Source organism: Pristis pectinata, chromosome 10 (genome assembly GCF_009764475.1).
Source record: "Pristis pectinata isolate sPriPec2 chromosome 10, sPriPec2.1.pri, whole genome shotgun sequence".
In the NCBI taxonomy this organism is placed as follows: domain Eukaryota; kingdom Metazoa; phylum Chordata; class Chondrichthyes; order Rhinopristiformes; family Pristidae; genus Pristis; species Pristis pectinata.
The window spans coordinates 39,684,947-39,704,811 of NC_067414.1; positions in this window are offsets into that span (position 1 = coordinate 39,684,947).

Sequence of the window (19,865 nt, forward strand, 5' to 3'; positions counted from 1 at the left end):
GCCACAGAGTAAGTAATGGCCTCTATAATGATGACTAGCGTCATCCCCTCCATGGGGACAAACTGCTGCTTCCTTCATCGGTGTGCAGCCTGGTTCTTCACTACACAGGGGATTTTATTAGTGAAGTAGAGTCATTCACCACAGAACCAGCCCCTTCAGCCCATCCTGTCCATGCCAACCTTCAAGTACCCATCTATACTCTTTTTGTAATCTGTTTGGTTGATACAACATCAACATCAACAATTGGGAAACCAATGCCAAGGACAGGAAACTCTGGCAAACCATCATCCGAGAAGGAACAGCAACCTTGGAAGCCAACAGATGTGCAGAATTAGAGGAAAAGAGAAGAAAATGGAAAGAGAGGCAGCAACAACCAAAGCCCGATCTGCCATCTGGAACTACCTGTCCTGAATGCGGAAGAACTTTCAGAGCCAAGATTGGACTCATAAGCCACTTGAGGGCCCATAAATAGATCAATGGAACGAAGACCATCATCCTCGACCTCGAGGGATAGCCATGATGGACGGTTAATAGGCATGGACATTTGGAAGAGTCTGCAAGCTGTGAAACGTGGGTGCAAGGCTTGCAACACTCCTCTGTTTTTTTTAGTGGAGCACATGAATACTACCAGAAGGCATAGATTTAAGGTGAGAAGAAAGAGTTTTAAAGGGGATTTGAAGGGGAAGGATTTTTTACTCTGTGATTAATATCTGGAACTCACTGGCAGAGGAGTTGGTGAAGTCAGATACAGTCAGCATGCTTAAGAGATATTTAGACAGGTACTTAAATAGGCAAGGCAAAGAAGGATACAGACCTAGTGTGTTTGAATGGGATTAGTGTAGATTGGTAAAAAGGTCAGCATGACATGGTGGGCCGAAGGGCCTGTTTCTGTGCTGTACAACTCTATGACTCTTTGATTCTATGACCCTAGCTGTGAATGAGTCCTGATTGATAATAATTGTTCCACCTGGTACTTGGCTGAATTAGAAAACGTTGAAGCCCATTCTCACTTATACTATGTCACTCTTGAATGTTGCCCAGGTCAGCATTAATTCCAGAATTCCTGCTGGCACTTGCTGCAGCCACAATCAATGACGTGCAGACCATCTTTAAATAGTGCTAGCCTCGCTGTTATTGGGTCCCCTGATGAAGCAATAAACCCATGTACAGCAGGGTCAGTGCTGCTGCGCACTAAACTCTTTCTATTAAGCAGACCACACAAATTTGGTGTGCTTCCCGCATCTGATCGAATGGGTTAATGATGAATTAAGTTTCCTGGACTCATGACAAGGGACAATCCAATTAAATCGCTAACAGCCTTTATAAGAATTCTTTCAACCTTAAATCTTTATCAATTATATAAACCCCTCTTATAGCAACAATAGATGGGTGTCTTGGTTTATTTTATTATTTGGCAGATGTTTTAACACATATAATTCTACACATTTCAGAGCATCATTATCACCAATATGTAACATGTACATGTTATCAGATGGATTAGTCAGTGAGCATAATTTAGCAATGTGAAAAACTTTTATATTCATCTACATGAACACTTGACAATGACATGAAAGAGTGGACAGTTCAAGAGCAAAATTCCTCTTCAGTTCAAAAAAAAGGTGACCCAGCTATGATGCATTCAGTTAAATCCAATTTTACAGTCTTCAGCTCAAAAATGATGCAGTGATTTATAGTGGTATTGGCTCAGAAGCCCTCATGCAGTGAGTTAGCATTGAAAGGAAGTAGAAGAACTTGACTCCGTTGCATGCCTTCAAAAAAAGATCATGTTGATGAGTAGATCTAATCCATGTGAATTGGCATGGTGGACTGAGGTGGAGATGCAAGGGCATGGGTCTGAGACCTCTGCAGCTGACTAATTGTTCACCATCAGAGAGGAAAATGTGAGAAGGAATTGTGAAAGCTGATGTTGGGAAGTAAGGGGATGAAGCTGAGGAATTCACCATGAATTTGGCAAGTGGTGCATGGGAACATCAAGTTCTCCTCCAAGTTGGACATCATTCTGAATGAGAACAAATTGCCCTTCCTTCATTGTTGCTTGGTCAAATTTGTGGCATTTTCTGTTCAGCAGTGCTCTGGGAGTATCTCAGTGGTTTAAGCAGGTGGCTCACCATCTTCTCATGACAACTGAAGATGGTGAATAAATTCTGAGTATCTTCCAATAAAACACATATTCCAACAAATAATAAATATTTTGTTTTAATAAAAGATGTATTACTTGATTGAACCATTTCATTCAGTACTCCAATGGAAGTTTCATTTCAATGAGTGTGGTTCCCAGCACAGTACAACTGTGATATTTGTTTGAATAACAAAGATTTTGACATTAGCATCAATAAATTTCTGGAAACAAAACAAGAGTATTATTCATCTTATTCCTTGATTGACCAGCACTTCTATAAGGAGAGACTGACCCAGCATATCTTGCCCAGTGAGCTGAAATACTCTGTTATACAATACCGTCTCTCTAGCAGACAGAGAGCAGAATCATTTCACAATGAGAATCAGAATATGAAGTTAAACTCAAACACACCAAATAAATTTTATCACTCCATACCTGCAGACTAAGCATTACTGCTATAGAAATGTCTCACTGAAATCATTTTCATAAAGTGGACCTAGCTATTAAAGAATATATTTTGCTGACATAAATGCATCCTAATGTTGAGCTTGAGCACTGAAAAAAGTTCTGAACATTTTTCTCACTAATGGAACTACTTGGAGTTTAAACCAGCTGTCACCAATGATACAAACAGTAGAGACAGTAAAATACATTGAAATGAAGTCGTTATCTGAAAAGGCGTCTCTGTTGCTTGTGCTTTTTAAACATAATGTAATGCATGATATTAATAATCTGCCAAGACAGTATAAATTCTTGAGAACACAGTCTAAATATTTTAGTCAAGCTCCTGGGGTATGGAAGATTTTGAAATATTTCCCAGCTCTGTCATGCAGTACAATAGCTGTTTCAGCTAATAAAGAAAAAATGATTTAGTGAAAGTTAAAGCTTTGTAGTCTTGATTTTTATATTGTCCAGTTCTTTATCATCCATCATCTGACTGTGAACTAGGGCTAGAAGTAATGCATCAAAGACATCTGAGATAGCAGAAGCTGTAATGTGTTTATCTTAAGGATAACAAAGATCTCAATGTGAGTTCAGAAGCCTCCCCCAGTCAGAGATGGATAACCAAACATCATGCTACAACAAATACGTCATATCAATGGATTGGCCACTGTTGTGTCATTTTAAGTGGGATGGGTCCTTATTAATTTAAATGCAAGATTATAATGAATTTCTATGTGCCTGTCATTAATTTTCCCTAAAATTAAAAAGGAAAATTTTTTTGAAAAGTTTTGTTTTTGGTAATGAAAATAATTTACTAGTAGTTAAACATATGTAAACAAATGTAAACAGCAATTATTCCCAGACTGGGAGGTAAAATCAACACTAGGCAGTAATGTATAACAACAGACAAGATTGGATCAGTCACCCATTACACATTTCTTCTTACTCTCATTCCATTTACTTCAAAATGTTCAAATCCCATGGCACTTGAAGAAGACCAGAAATGCATCTCTCAGACTATACCAAAATATCAAGATGTTTGTCTGGTTTGGTATCTGGAACATGATTGCTGGAATTATCTCCAGAACATTAGTTTGTGCATTCCATGAAGTAATTAATAATGTACAGATTGCATTGACAGGTTCCTCTGAAGCAAGATAAGGAATTATATGAAACCAGTTTTTTTTTACTTTAATACTTTGATTGTTTTATTTTAACTTTGCAAAGTAAAATAAATATTTAAATTTGAAGCAGCCAATTGTGTTCAGTTGTAAAAGGTTTTAGATCAGGAAACAATTTTGGCTTACCCCCCAGAATTGAGCCTGGGAAAGGAATAGTGTACTTATGTTCAGAAAAACAGAACAACATGGCCCCTAAAACAGAACAACATGGCCCCAACAGCAAGGACTTAGCTGTTGGTCCACCACAACTTCAGTTGTTGCACCATTTCTCAGAGAGTTCTGCTGTTCTTTCACCAGTGTTACCGAAAATGATAGTAGATTTATAAAGAGGAGACCATGCCTATCAAATTGGTATAACTTTCTTTTGGACAGGGAACTGTAATATATATGAATTTCCAGCAGACATTCAATAAAAGCCCTTATGCAGGACCACTGGGTAAAGTTGAATCTCTTATTTTATTTAACTGTCTAGGTACCTGGTCGAGCAATGAAAAAGTGGAAAAGGATAATGGACAAGTATTCAAATTGTCTACATGTGACTTTTAGAGCTACAACTATTTGTTGTAATTTTAAATGTCTTTGACAATGGGATAGAACTTATATCCAGATTTCCCAATGATGCAAAGATAAACTCCTTTGCAAACGAAGTTAATAGACACATTAAATTACAAAGAGATATTAATAGATTGACAGGGAGAATGAATTTCAATGCAGGCAGATGTAAGGTCATCCACCATTAATGTAAGATTGATAGAACACTGTATTTTATAAATAGTGAAAATCTATAAACCTACAACCCGTAACGATTCAAAAAATTGGGGGCCTGTGTACGTAGACCATTAACACATCATGGATAAGTACAGAATGTAAGCAAAAAAGGTAATAAAATGCCAGTTTTTATATCTGGAGGACAGGAAATCCATGGAATAAAAGGTATGCCAAAATCATAGGAAGACCACACTGGAGAGCTACGATTAGTTCTGAACAGATCGGAGCAGATCAGGAGGCAGATCTTGAAAAGGTGCAAAATAACAGGGTTGTTGTCATGGGTGATTTCTACTTCCCTAATATTGACTGGTGCCTACTTAGTGTAAAGAGGATAGATGAGGCAGAGTTTGTTAGGTGTGTCCAGAAAGGATTCCTGACACAATATGTGGATAGGCCGACTAGAGGAGAGGCCATACTGAACCTGGTGCTGGGCAATGAGCCTGATCAGGTTTCAGATCTCTTGGTGGGAGAGCATTTTGGAGACAGTGACCATAACTCCTTGATCTTTACCGTAGCCTTGGAGAGGTATAAGAGCAGACGATATGGGAAAGTATTTAATTAGGGGAGAGGGAATTATGATGCTATTAGGCAGCAACTTGGGAATGGAAATTGGGAACAGATGTTCTTGGGGAAGTGCACAACGGAAATGTGGAGGTTGCCTAGGGAGTACTTGCATGGGGTTCTGGATAGGTTTGTCCCATTGAGGCAGGGTAAGGATGGTAGAATGAATTGACATGGTTGACAAGAGACACAGAATATCTTGTCAAGAGGAAGAAAGAAGCTTACCTAAGGTTTAGAAACCAAGGATCAGACAAGGCTCTGGAGAGTTACAATGTAGCCAGAAGGGAGCTTAAGAATGGACTTAGGAGAGCTAGAAGGGGGCATGAGGAGGCCTTGGTGAGTAACATTAAGGAAAACCCCAAGGCGTTCTACACATATGTGAAGAATAGGAGGGTGACTGAAGTGAGGGTAGGACCGATCAGGGATAAAAGAGGAAACATGTGCCTGGAGTTGGAAGAAGTAGGGGAGGTCCTGAATGAATACTTTGCTTCAGTATTCACCAGAAAGAGAGATCTTGATGTTTGTGAGGATGGCATACAACAGGCTGATATGCTAGGGCATGTCAACATGAGGAAAGAGGATCTGCTGGAACTTTTGAAAAACATTAGGATAGATAAGTCACCGAAGCCAGTCAGGATATATCCAAGGTTATTACAGGAAGCAAGAGAAGAGATTTCTGCACTTTTGGCGATGATCTTTGCATCCTCACTGGCCATAGGAGTAGTGCCAGATGATTGGAGAGTGGCAAATGTTGCTCCTTTGTTTAAGAAAGGGAGTAGGGATAACCCTGGGAATTACAGACCAGTGAGTCTTACTTCAGTGGTGGGCAAATTATTGGAGAAGATTCTTAGAGACAGGATTATGGGCATTGGAGAAGCATAGGCTGATTAGGGACAGTCAGCATGGCTTTGTGAGGGGCAGGTCGTGCCTCACAAGCCTGATTGAATTCTTTGAGAATGTGACAAAGCACATTGATGAAGGTAGAGCAGTGGATGTGCTGTACATCGATTTTAGTAAGGCATTTGATAAGGTTCCTTATGGAAAGCTCATTCAGAAAATCAGGAAGCTTAGGATCCAGGGAAACTTGGCTGCGTGGATTCAGAATTGGCTCGCCCATAGAAGACAGAGGGTGGTGGTAGATGGAGCATATTCTGCCTGGAGATCAGTGACCAGTGGTGTTCCACAGGGATCTGTTCTGGGACACCTGCTTTTTGTGAATTTTATAAATGACGATGAGGATGTGGAAGGGTGGGTTTGTATGTTTGCAAATGACATGAAGGTTGGGGTTGTGGATAGTGTAGAAGGTTGCTCTAGGTTATAACAAAGACATTGATAGGATGCAGAGCTGAGCTGAGAAGTGGCAGATGGAGTTCAACCAAGAAAAATGTGAAGTGATACACATTGGAAGATCGAATTTGAAGGCAGAATACAAGGTTGGTGGCAGGACTTTTAGCAGTGTGGAGGAACAGAGGGATCTTGGGGTCCATGTCCACAGATCCCTCAAGGTTGCCGTGCAGGTTGATAGGGTTGTTAAGAAGGCATATAGTGTGTTGGCCTTCATTAGTCAGGGTTTGAGTTCAAGAGCCAGGAGGCAATGTTGCAGCTCTATAAAACTCTGGTTAGACCACACTTGGTTCATTTCTGGTCGCCTCATTATAGGGAGGATGTGGAAGATTTAGAGAGGGTGCAGGGGATGTTGCCTGGATTGGAGAGCATGTCTCATGAGGATAGGTTGACCGAGCTAGGGCTTTTCTCTTTGGAGCAAAGGAGGATGAGAGGTGTCTTGATAGAGGTGTACAAAGTGATAAGAGGCATGGATTGAGAGGGCAGTCGGAAACTTTTACCCATGGCGAAAATGGCTAACATGAAGGGGCATAATTTTAAGCTGATTGGAGGAAAGTATAGGGGGGATGTCAGAGGTAAGTTTTTTACACAGAGAGTAGTGGATGCGTGAAATGCACTGCCAGCAGATGTGGTTGAGGCAGATACAGTAGGGACATTTAAGAGATTCATAGATAGCCATATGAATGATAGAAAAATGGAAGGCTATGTGGGAGGGAAGGGTTAGATAGATCTTAGAGCAGGATAAAATGTCGGCACAACATCGTGGGCCGAAGGGCCTGTACTGTGTGTAATGTTTTATTTTCTATGTTCAATGAACTACACATAATAAGAAGGAAATATTAGTTTTGGAAGGATTGGAGTGTAGGTTCACGAGAACGATGCCTGGACTCTAAGGGTTAAATTTACAATACAGAATTATTCAGACTAAGGATGTATTCCCTGGAATTTAGAAAGTTAAAGTGTGTTTTCTTTGCAGATTTCACAATCTTCTTCAAGGAGAAGTCGTAGTGTAAAAGGAAAGAAATTATTACTTTTCTCGGATCAAAGGAGATAATACAAAATCTCAAAGGAAGCCTTTCAGGAGTAATATTAGGAAACACTTCTGCAAAGAAATGGCAGTAGAAATTTGGAATTTTCTTCCACAAAAGTGATTTGATGCTAAATCAATTGTTAATATTAAATAGAGATTGACAGATGTTTAGCTAACCAAAATTATTAGGTGACGGCTCACAATCACCTTTTCAAGGGCATAAAGGATAGACAATTAATGCTCTTATTTCCAATAATGCAGTAAATTAATTAAAAAAATATGGAGGGGATGGCATGAGGAGTTGGATCACCAATTTTTATTGAATGGGAGAAGTAACCAAAGCTGCTAACTAAGTTATACCTTTCTCTACCTTCTGCTCTTCTAATGCAATCCCTCTCTGGTTCTGTGAGTCCTGAGGTCACAGATGAGGCAAGTGTAGGCTCCACAGTTTCTACCACAGATGAGGCAGGAGGAGCCAAAAAGGCCAAGCAGGTGGATGGTTTGTAAGGTGTCCACTTCTTCTGCTGTTTGTGTTTGTCTTCCGTGTGCTCCTGATGAATGGATTCTAGTTTCTCAGTACCATCCCCAGTGCTCCCTCGCTGCTTTGGACAGTCAAGGACAAATGATTACCAAAGGTCAGTGCAGATGTTACATGGAGTGTTTGAGGATTTTTTTAAATCTTTTATTGACCATCTGGTAACTTCTTGTTGAGATAAAGGTCAAAATAGAATATTTGTTTCAGGAGTCTGAAGTAGACATGCAAACAAGGTGCCCAGCCCAATAAAGCTGACTGAGTATAACCAGAGACAAAGTTGGCGATATCTCTTGCAATGACTATTATAGGTAAAGCAAATCTCAGAAACATACAGGAGGGTGTAGATTACTGCTGCCTGGTAGACCATGAGTTTTGTGTCAAGTTTAAGCTTTTGCTTCACAAATATCCTTTTCTTCAATTGGCCGGTGGCAATGCTGGTGGATTGAATGTGATAGTGAATTTCATCAATGATACCTGCCTTCACTGGCAGATGACTCCCAAGATATTTGAAGTGGTCCACATTTTCCAGAATCTTACTGTGAACCTTTATTGTTGGAGGGCGGTGTGGTGCAGCAGGAACATGTTGGCAGATGGGATTTGTCTTCTGGATGTTGAGAGTAAGGCACATCTTCCTACATGCTTCAGTGAATGTTTGTACGTGGCTTGGAGCATACTGTATGTGCAAACCAAAGTGTCATCTGCATACTGCAGTTTAATGTAAGAGTTGGGGCGACCTTCGTTCTGGACTGGAGACTACATAGGTTGAACAGTTTCCCATTAGTCATATAGATTAATTTCACTCCAGTGGTAAGTTCATTAGAAGTGAGGTACAGTATTTTTTTATATAAGATATCTTTATTAGTCATATGTACATTGAAACACACAGTGAAATACATCTTTTGCGTAGAGTGTTCTGGGGGCAGCCTGCAAGTGTCGCCACACTTCCAGCGCCAAGATGGCATGCCCACAACTTCCTAACCAGTACGTCTTTGGAATGTGGGAGAAAACCGGAGAAACCCATGCAGACACGGGGAGAACGTACAAACTCCTTACGGACAGTGGCCGGCAAAAAGGTTGAGGAAAGTGTTAGGGAAATGTTGCAGCTTTGCTTGACATCAGTCTGCATTGAGATTGGGTGTGTGCATGTGTGCATGTTTTTGTGCATGGATGTGTGTGTGTGTGTATGCATATGTGTGCGTGTGTGTGTGTGTTTGTATGTACATCCACGCGCGCGCGCGTGTGTGTGTGTGTGTGTGAGAGAGAGAGAGAGCGAGAGAGAGAGAGAGGAGTGTAGCTATATCCTTATAAACAAGCAAACACTTGTTGAAATACCTCCCATAAATGGATACAAAAGAACTTTTATGCAAGATGTCCTGATAAAAAGGTCAAAATGACTCTCTAAAACTTTCTGGTTCTGGCATTAGTTTTTGAACAAGCTGACAGCCACATTGTTGTTTATCTTGCTGAACTGATAAGGGGAGAAAAAATTCTTTTGAAGAATTACCATGTGGAAGAACAACCCCAGAGGAGGTCAAACTTGTTTTATCAGAACTATAAATACTGCCACGAATGATGAACTAATTTTTCCCACCGCAGATATGACAACATTTCCAGGAACCTCCAGCAACAGCTGGAGAGACGGCTGGAATCCTGTGAGTCACTGCCCACCATTTGGATGAGGCTGACCTTGGAGCATTTCACCCCAAGTGAACTTCACCTTCCCAGTCGATTTTAGGTAATCATGGTCCAGCATCCATTGTCAGCTGAGATAAAACAATCAATTGGTCCTCCAGAAGCCATGGTCTGATATGCCTATAGACTGCTTGCCGGACATGAAGAGTCAATTGTGTGCCTCTTACTTAAAATTCATCCATGGCATTAACCATTCCTACTTGATCTAGAACTATGGAGTTTGCTATTCCATCTTAGAAGGGCAGTGAAGAGTCAACCACATTTGAATCACTGAGAGACCAAACTACAAAACAAGGCTAATTGCCTTCTCTGAAGAACGTTAATAAACCAAATGGATTTAACAACCATCGTATGGTTTTGTGGTCAGCATTACTGATGCTAGCCATTTATTCTAGATTTATTTAATTACTTAAATCTTCTGTCTGTTGTGTGAAAATCGAACTCACATCTCAAAATCAATGCTGGATACTGTAATATATCTTCAAATGCTTGCAACAAGCAGTGTGATCTATAATCCTGTTGGACAGAAGAATCATGTGGTGTGCCTGCTTTCCAATAATGAAACAAGGACACTGAATGTGATCAAATAGTCAGTCAGAGTAGGTACTAAGAACTTTGGGAATGAACATGTACATAAGCTACTAATTCATTCTTGTAAATAAAGTTTTATTTCTTCTGATAACCATTAAGTCCACTTGCATGTGTTAGTACCACTAATAGAAAGTACTACAAATTGGGATAGAACTTTGTAGGAGAGAAAAAGATCTCTGTTGGAGGTGAAAGCAAGATGACTATAACTTTTAAGAGGACATTAAGAACAAGACTGATTTTAAGGCAACCAAATCTTTTTGTCACAAGATTATTAAAAAACACAATTCCAAGTCAGTTTCCATTGGGATACATACACAACTGAATCCAAAGTACAGTCATATCTGGATTATGGGCTACTACCTGCAACAGGATTCTTGACATACCACAATTAGCAAAGCATTTGATAACAGCAGTAGTGACAACAGCAGTCATCAGTGTGGTAACACCTGCAGCAACATCTCTTCAAACAGCAGTAATTTGTGTGTCTCCAGAAGCTGAGTTCTGTTTTTTACAATGGTTCAGGCATGTTCGGAAGCAAGACTGTTTCTTCTGAAGGTAGAGGAGGAGAGTGTGTAGGCACCTGAGATGACTACAAAAATTTGCAAATCTGTGGAGAGACTAAATTCATAATTCAGGTTGTTAATTGGTAAAACAGAATGTATGTTTGTTTTAGAGAAAGAAGCAGGGTTGGAAATGTGTGAAACATGCTGTCTGTGTGTTTCTGTGATCTGCAGTCCTTTAGAACAGGAGATGGATCAGTATATGTGCTTTGCAAAAATTGATCAAGGACACTGAACGTTGATAAATAGACTAGGTAATAGGAGCTTTGAGAATAAACACATACATACATTAAATAAATCTTTTAATATCTATTAAGTCCACTTATATGTGTTAGCCCCACTTACAGAAGGCATGACAGATACTAGTCTCTGGATACTAGTCCAATAATTTAACCACAATACTACCATACCCATAACTAACAGATCTGTCTTTACAATATATTTAAAGAAGTGAGGTTGAGCAAAAGCATGGAGAGGTTCCTCAGCACCTTACTTTACTCCCTTTCCACTCACAACTGTGTGGCTGGATTCTCCTCTTACTCCATCTACAAGCTTGCAGAGACACCACCATAAGTGGATCGGATCTCAGACAGCAACGAGATGGAGTACAGGAAGGAGATAGAGAGCCTAGTGGCAGGGTGTCGAAACAACAAACTTTCCCTGTTAGCCTCACTGTCAGCATCAATGGTACTTAGGTGGAGATGGTTGAGAGCTTCAAGTTCCACGGTGTAAATATCACCAATAACTTGTCCTGGTCCAGCCATGTAGATCCTATAGTCAAGAACACTGCATCTCAACTTTCCTCAGAAGGCTAAGGAAATTCAGCATGTCCCCGTTGACCCTCACCAATTTTTACAGATGCACCATAGAAAGCTTCCTACCCAGATGCATCACAGCTTGGTATGGCAACTGCTCTGCTCAAGACTGCAAGAAATTGCAGAAAGTTGTGAATGCAGCCCAGTCTATCGTGAAAAACAGATTCCCCTCCATTGATTCTGCCTACACTTCCCACAGCCTCTGGAAAGCAGCCAAAGTAATCAAAGACCCCTCCCACCTTGGTCATTCTTTCTTCTCCCCCTTTCCATTGGGCAGAAGATACAAAAACTCGAGAACACATGCTACCAGGCTCAAGGACAGCTTCTATCCTTCCGTTATAAGACTCTTGAATGGACCTCTTGTACAATAAAGAACTCCTGATCTCTCAATCTATTTCAGCATGACCCTTGCACTTTAACTGTCTACCAACACTGCATTTTCTCTGTAACTCTAACACAATATTCTGCATTCTTTTAATGTTATTATCCTTTTGTACTAGCTCGATGTAATTATGTATGGAATGATCTGTCTGGATGACATGCAAGCACTATCTCAGTACATGTGAATAATAAACCAATTATTATCAACTAATTTTAACAGGAGTTTTTAAAAAAAAACTTACATAATTACAGGAAGTTAGTCTGCCTGTTTTGGGGACCTGCCCAAAAGGTCTAATACAGTAATTGGATCCAATGAATTTGATCATGGAACTAATGCCTGTACAGATGGGGAACGAGCTTCACACTACTAAATGCTGTGCCTATTTTGTGCACAATCAATGGGCTAAATACATCTGCTTCTTTCCCAAAGACTCTATTGTAATCCAGGAGCTGGTACCAAATGTAAGGTTTTTCTGTCCTTCTGCTGTATTGTGTAGTATAAAAGCATGGAATTTCCCACATTTTCTCCTCCCATAACTTAAGAGCAATAACTGCAATTGCATCAATTTCCCAGGCCTTCTGCCAATCTTCCACTGTAGACATGGCGAATAATCATGAGATCATTTGCATATTAACATAAAAGTCCCTTTTCTGCTGCACAGTCTTAGTCCAATTTGGTGGTCACAAGATTAACCCATAACTTCTAAATTTAAAGAAAGAATTGCTGTTCTTTGAAATAGTTGGTTAGCAGGCATACCTGCCTTGAAAAGCTACCGACAAATATCTCGTTGGATTGTAACACACTCAGAGACTGTGTGAAACACTCGATGCATTCTCTTTGTTGCTGGACAATTATGTACAATTTTATAGTAAAATAGGAAAAAATCTTTCTGACTTATCAATACTGAGAAAAATAGAAATTCCACATCCTGTGTGTGTGGGGGGGGGGGGAGGCGGGGGGGGGGGGGTTGTTGGTGGTGTTCTGTGTACATATGTGTAGTGATGTGCATGCACATTTGTTTGTGTATCATAATGTGTGTGCATGTCTGCTGTGTGTGTGTGTGTGTGTGTGTGTGTGTGTGCATGTTTGTCTGTGTGCATGGGTGTGCATGGTGTTGGTTGTGTGATTGCATTTCAATGAACCCATGTGTTTTTCTGTAATGTGCATGTCATTTTAAATCCGCAGCCTTCAGATGGAATGCAAGTGCTTTAAATGAAAATCTGTACTGGGATTTCAGAGCTGATTTGTCTGTGTCAACATCTCAGTAAACTTTGATCTAAGATTAATCAAACTATTGATTATCTCTGAAGGACTAATTATGGGATATTTTAAATGATGGATTAAATGACAATTCTGTCATTGTCCTCAGGTCAGAAGACTATTGGCTCCTTGTGGCTCTATACATTAACACCGATGGCACTTCCAGCATCTCCAAATTAATTTCTGGATTCATGAGGTCTTTTGTCCTCATAGTAAACTGAGATTTAATGTAAAAATAGTTTTGATTTAGATCATGATCACTAGGTAACAAGCCATTTTGTTTTACAGCTTAATGTATTCTATCTGATGGGGATACAATCTTCAAAAGTGCACTTAAACATCAAAAGGCAAATCACTCTAATAGCCTCAGGTCTTTCTTGTGATCTGCAATTTCCTAGTCATCATACTCTGCTACAATTCAAGTTGACTCCCAACATCACTCTGCTGAAACCAAAGGGTGGATTCCAAGGACAAATCATCTTGGAGCCATTGCAAAGAAAGAATGGGCCCCCTCACCAGATATTTATCATATAATCTCTTGGGAAATCTCAAAGGCTGAGTACCTTACATCAGTCTCCAGGTCATCCACAGTTTCCAGCAATACTCTTACAGAGTTTGAAAACAGTATCTGGCCTGATCAATTTATTATAATGTAAAATAGAAGTTCACATTGAAAACTTACTGCAATGGAAAGATTTTGCCAAGATGGAATTATCAACATATAAATGGAAACAAATCTGGGACTTTCAAACATGTGTTGTAAAAAACATAATTCCTGAATTTGCTAACAGATTTGAAGCTCCAAATGTCAGTTTAGAACAGCACAGGAACAGGCCCTTCACCCCACAATGTTGTGTCAAACCAATTACATTAGCAATAAAATGCCCAACTAAACTAATCCCTTCTGCTTACACAATGTCCATATCCTACCGTTTCCCTCACATTCGTGTGCCTATCTAAGAGCTTCTTGAACGCCCCTATTGTATTTGCCTCCACCACCACTCCAGGCAGCGCATTCCAGGCACCCACCACTCTAAGTGTAAAAAAACTTGCCCCGCACATCTCCTTTGAACATTTCCCCCCTCACCTAAAATGCATGCCCTCTGGTATTAGACATTTCAACCCTGGGGAATAGATACTGGCTGTCTATTCTATCTATGCCTTTCATAATCTTATAAACCTCTATCAGCTTTCCCTCAGCCTCCACCGCTCCAGAGGAAACAACCCGAGTTTGTCCAGCCTATCCTCATAGCACATACCCTCTAATCCAGGCAGCATCTTGGTAGGCCTCTTCTGCACACTCTCCAAAGCCTTGACATCCTTCCTATAATGGGGTGACTAGAACTGAATGCCCCAGGAGAGCTCAGTCTTGGAGAGATTCTGCAGCTTTTACTTTGGGAGATCATCTCTCAGATTCAGTGTCAGCTTAGATCCACTGCAGGACCCAAAACTCTAATAAGAATGGTAAGGCTATGGATTAGAAGGCAACCAGGGAGGCCAGTTCTGCAATAAAATAACTGTTTCAGACTGATTTATTGCTTTTTTTTAACAATTATATGTATGTTAGTGGTGTTATTAGCTTCCTCTTGAACAATCATATTTTTTAAATTGTTTACTCGAAGCGTGATCATTTTTAGTTGTCCCTGAATGTCACAGACAGTTAATACTGTCAAATGATGCTCACAGCTTTTATAATCAGGCAACACTGGGGGTACAGTTTTAATGGCTGTCAACATTTTCAAGACAGTTTTGGGCACGGGCTTCCACACGGCGCCACAAGAGGCCTCACCATCAGCTAGACCATGCGCCGCTAGCGGGGATGCTTTGGGCCGGAAAGATGTGTCAGTTTTGGCTTGGCAGACTGCAGGCAACTCTTTCAGGTGGAAAGACCAGGCCAGCAAGATCTCACTGAATAAACTTCCAAACAGCTTGTTTAATCTTCTGAAAATGCCGAAGTTATTTAGAATCTCAAAGATCCTTTGGGACACCATCTCTTCGAATCCTAGATGTGATGATGTGGAAATGCAATTGAACTCATTTAATTCACCTAAGTACTTGTTGAAAGCTCCATTTACCAAAAAAATATTTGATGTTACAGATATCAATTTTGATAAAACAACTCCTATTGTTTCTAGCTGTTTCCCTGAAGGGCTACCCATTACAATTTAAGCAGGTTTTCATGCAGAACTTGGATGTCATGCCCAGAATACTTGTTTAATCACTTCATGCAATTTAGGTCCCAAAACCTAACTAATTAAAATGGAGTAACAAACAAACTGCTAGAGGAACTCAGTGGGCCAAACAGCATCCGATTAAAGTGGAGCTGATGAGCTACCAGTGCTCCGTGCCTGTTCATTGACAACTTGCTTAGTGGGGTACTAATGTCATATAGTGGTGAAATGATTCCATTTTAAGGTGACATTCATATCTTAAAGAGACAGTGCTTCTTAAAGAAATGGCTGTAGCTATTGCTACCGCGGAATAAAACAAGACTCTACTCGGAGGATTGCCAAACAGAACTGGTTTATTTTCCCGCCTTGCGCGGGCCCTTTAAGGGAGAATGTTCCCGCCCAAAACAACCGGTAATGACGTAAGTCCTACGTCATCAGGACTTTCCCACGCGCGGGTTCTCCCCGTCGCTCGGAAAGACGAGGCCCGCCGCCATCTTGGGCCTCATCGCTCCGACGCCGCGTGACTCGACTGCCGAGCCGGTTCGCCCGACTAGACGGTGAGTCGCCACACAACCCCCCCCAGAACTGGCGATACAGTCCCCAAGGTCCGTGGGCTGTGCCAGCTGCCGCTTAGGGGGGCGGCCTCTGCGTCGCGGCGTGGCAACCTCGACAGGCTGTTGCAGATCCAAATGGGCCGGTTTGAGGCGGTCCGCCGTGAAAACCTGTTCCCTGCCTCCAATGTCCAAAATAAAAGTGGATCCGTTATTCCGTATGACTCGGAACGGTCCCTCATATGGTCGTTGCAATGGCGCCCGAGGTGTGCCCCTGCGAACGAAAACAAACTTACAGTCCCGTAGTTCCTTGGGCTGGCAGGATGGGGCTTGACCGTGCCGTGAGGTGGGAATCAGGGCCAAGTCGCCAAGCTTCTCATGCAGTCTTTGTAGGACTGCTGGGGGTTGTTCCCCTTGGTCCCGAAGGGCAGGTATGAAATCCCCGGGGACAACTAGTGGCGCCCCGTATACAAGCTCAGCTGACGAAGTGCGGAGGTCTTCTTTGGGGGCAGTGCGTATGCCGAGCAGGACCCAAGGCAGCTCGTCAACCCAGTTAGGACCCTTCAGGCGGGCCATCAAGGCCGATTTCAGATGGCGGTGAAAACGTTCCACCAACCCGTTTGATTGAGGATGGTAGGCCGTGGTGGTGTGCAGCTGCGTCCCTAGCAGGTTCACTAATGCAGCCCAGAGACTGGAAGTGAATTGGGTGCCTCTGTCTGAAGTGATGTGGGCCGGAACACCAAAACGTGAGACCCAAGTTGTGAGCAGCGCCCTGGCGCGGGAATCAGTGGTGATGTCAGTCAGGGGGGTTGCCTCAGGCCACCTCGTGAACCGGTCCACGATGGTAAGGAGGTACCGGGCTCCTCTTGAAACCGGCAGAGGGCCCACGAGGTCGACGTGTATGTGGTTGAACCTCCTACGGGTAGGGTCGAACTGCTGTGGTGGGACCTTGGTGTGTCACTGGATTTTTGACGTCTGGCAGTGCAGACAAATCCTGGCCCACTCACTGACCTGTTTGCGCAGGCCATGCCAGACAAACTTGCTGGCAACCAAGCGGACAGTAGATCTGATGGACGGGTGCGCCAACCCATGTACCGAGTCAAAAACGCGTCTCCGCCAGGCTGCAGGGACTATAGGGTGGGGCTGACAAGTCGCAACGTCGCAAAGTAGGGTCCGCTGACCTGGACCAACCAAGAAATCTCGGAGCTGCAGACCCGAGACTGCGGTTCTGTAGCTGGGCAGTTCGTCGTCGGCTTGCTGTGCGTCAGCTAGGGCCGTGTAGTCGACACCCAAGGATAGGTTGTGGATGGTTGGTCTGGAAAGTGCATCAGCAACGACATTATCCTTTCCGGAGACATGTTGGATGTCAGTTGTGAACTCGGAAATGTAGGATAAATGTCTCTGCTGACGAGCTGACCAGGGATCGGAGACTTTGGAGAAGGCAAAGGGCAGAGGCTTATGATCAGTGAAAGCGGTGAAAGGCCTGCCTTCTAGAAAGTATCGGAAATGCCAGACCGCCAAATACAGCGCTAGAAGTTCCTGATCAAAAGCGCTGTACTTCAGTTCGGGCGGTCTAAGGTGCTTGCTGAAAAATGCCAAGGGTTGCCAGCGGCCTTCGAGTAGCTGTTCCAGTACCCCACCCACCGCGGTGTTGGACGCGTCTACCGTGAGGGCAGTTGGGACGTCAGTCCTGGGGTGTACCAGCATCGTGGCGTCTGCCAGGGCGTCTTTGGCCTTAACGAAAGCAGCCGCAGCCTCGTCAGTCCAGGTGATGTCCTTGCCCTTACCAGCCAGCAGCGAGAACAGAGGGCGCATGATACGGGCTGCTGCAGGGATGAAACGATGGTAAAAGTTGACCATCCCAAGGAATTCCTGTAGGCCTTTGACTGTGTCGGGGCAGGCAAAATGGTGGATAGCATCCACCTTGGCGGGTAGGGGTGTTGCCCCGTCGCTGGTGATTTTGTGGCCGAGGAAATCGATAGAGTCAAGTCCGAATTGGCACTTGGAGGGGTTGATCGTGAGGCCGAAATCGCGGAGGCGGGAATACAGCTGGCGGAGGTGGGAAAGGTGTTCCTGGCGGTTACGGCTGGCGATCAGTATGTCGTCCAAGTAAATGAACACGAAGTCCAGGTCTCGGCCTACCGCGTCCATCAGCCGCTGGAAGGTCTGTGCGGCGTTCTTAAGGCCGAACGGCATCCGAAGGAATTCGAACAGGCCGAATGGAGTGATAATCGCAGTTTTGGGGACGTCATCTGGATGGACCAGGATTTGGTGGTATCCCCTAACAAGATCCACTTTGGAAAAGATGCGGGTCCCGTGTAAGTTCGCTGCGAAGTCCTGGATGTGAGGGATGGGATAGCAGTCCGGGGTGGTGGCGTCATTCAGCCTGCGGTAGTCGCCGCAGGGCCTCCACCCTCTGGTGGCTTTGGGGACCATGTGCAGGGGGGAGGCCCAGGGGCTGTCTGACCTGCGAACAATCCCCAGCTCCTCCATGTGACGGAACTCTTCCTTTGCCAGGCGGAGCTTGTCTGGAGGTAATCGTCGTGCTCGGGCATGAAGGGGTGGCCCTGTGGTAATGATGTGGTGTCGTACCCTGTGTGTGGGCCTAGAGTTTGTAAACGAAGGTGCCAAAATCGATGGGAATTCGGCTAGGAGCTTGGCGAAATCGTCGCCAGAAAGGGAAATGGAGTCCAGGAGCGGGGCTGGTGGGCTGATTTCTCCCAGGGGATAGGTCCGAAGAGTGCTAGAGTGGACAAACTGCTTCCTTCGCAGGTTGACTAACAGGTTGTGGGCCCGAAGGAAATCGGCTCCTAGGAGTGGTTGGGGGACGGTGGCAAGGGTAAAGGTCCAGGTAAAACGGCTGCCGCCAAAGTGTAACTGAAGCATACGGGTGCCGAAAGACCGTATCGTTGTACCGTTGGCGGCATTGAGTAGAGGACCTGGTGGCCTGTCACGAGTGTCGCGGCCTGTCGGGGGCAAAATACTGACCTCCGCTCCAGTATCAACGAGGAAACGCCGTCCAGATTCCTTGTCCTGAATGAATAGGAGGCTCTGTCGGCGGCCAGCCGCTGTAGCTATCAGCGGCGGCTGGCCCTGGCGTTTCCCTGAAACTTGCAGGGTGGGCGGCATCGACGGGCCTCTGCACCCCACCTCTGATGGTAGAAGCACAGCTGGTCACCCGTGTCGTCGTCTGCGTTCCTGGGGCGTGGTTGCTTGGTTGCTGGGGCCGGGCGAGGCGGGCGTTGGGCTCGCGGCCTGGTGATTTGACTGACGGACGAACCGCTCTCGCGCTTGGCCCTCCACAGAACATCTGCCTGGGCGGCCACCTCACGGGGTTTGCTGAAGTCGGCGTCAGCTAACAACAAGTGGATGTCATCGGGGAGCTGTTCGAGAAAGGCTTGTTCGAACATCAGGCATGGCTTGTGACCCTCGGCCAATGCCAGCATCTCATTCATTAGGGCAGATGGGGATCTGTCCCCCAGGCCATCCAGATGAAGCAGGCGGGCGGCGCGCTCACGACGGGAGAGGCCGAAGGTCCGGATCAAAAGGTCTTTGAAAGCCGGGTACTTATCTTCCTCCGGAGGCGACTGGATGAAGTCTCCAACCTGGGCAGCTGTCTCCTGGTCCAGAGAGCTAACCACATGGTAGTACTTCGTGGAGTCGGAGGTGATCTGCCGAAGGTGGAATTGCGCTTCGGCCTGTGTAAACCAGACGCTGGGCCGAAGTGTCCAAAAGGTGGGCAGCTTGAGGGCCACTGCGTTGGCTGCTGCGCTGTCGTCCATTTCGCGGGTCCAAAAGCCGTTTGGACCGTCGGGGTCACCAATGTAGTGGTTGCTACCG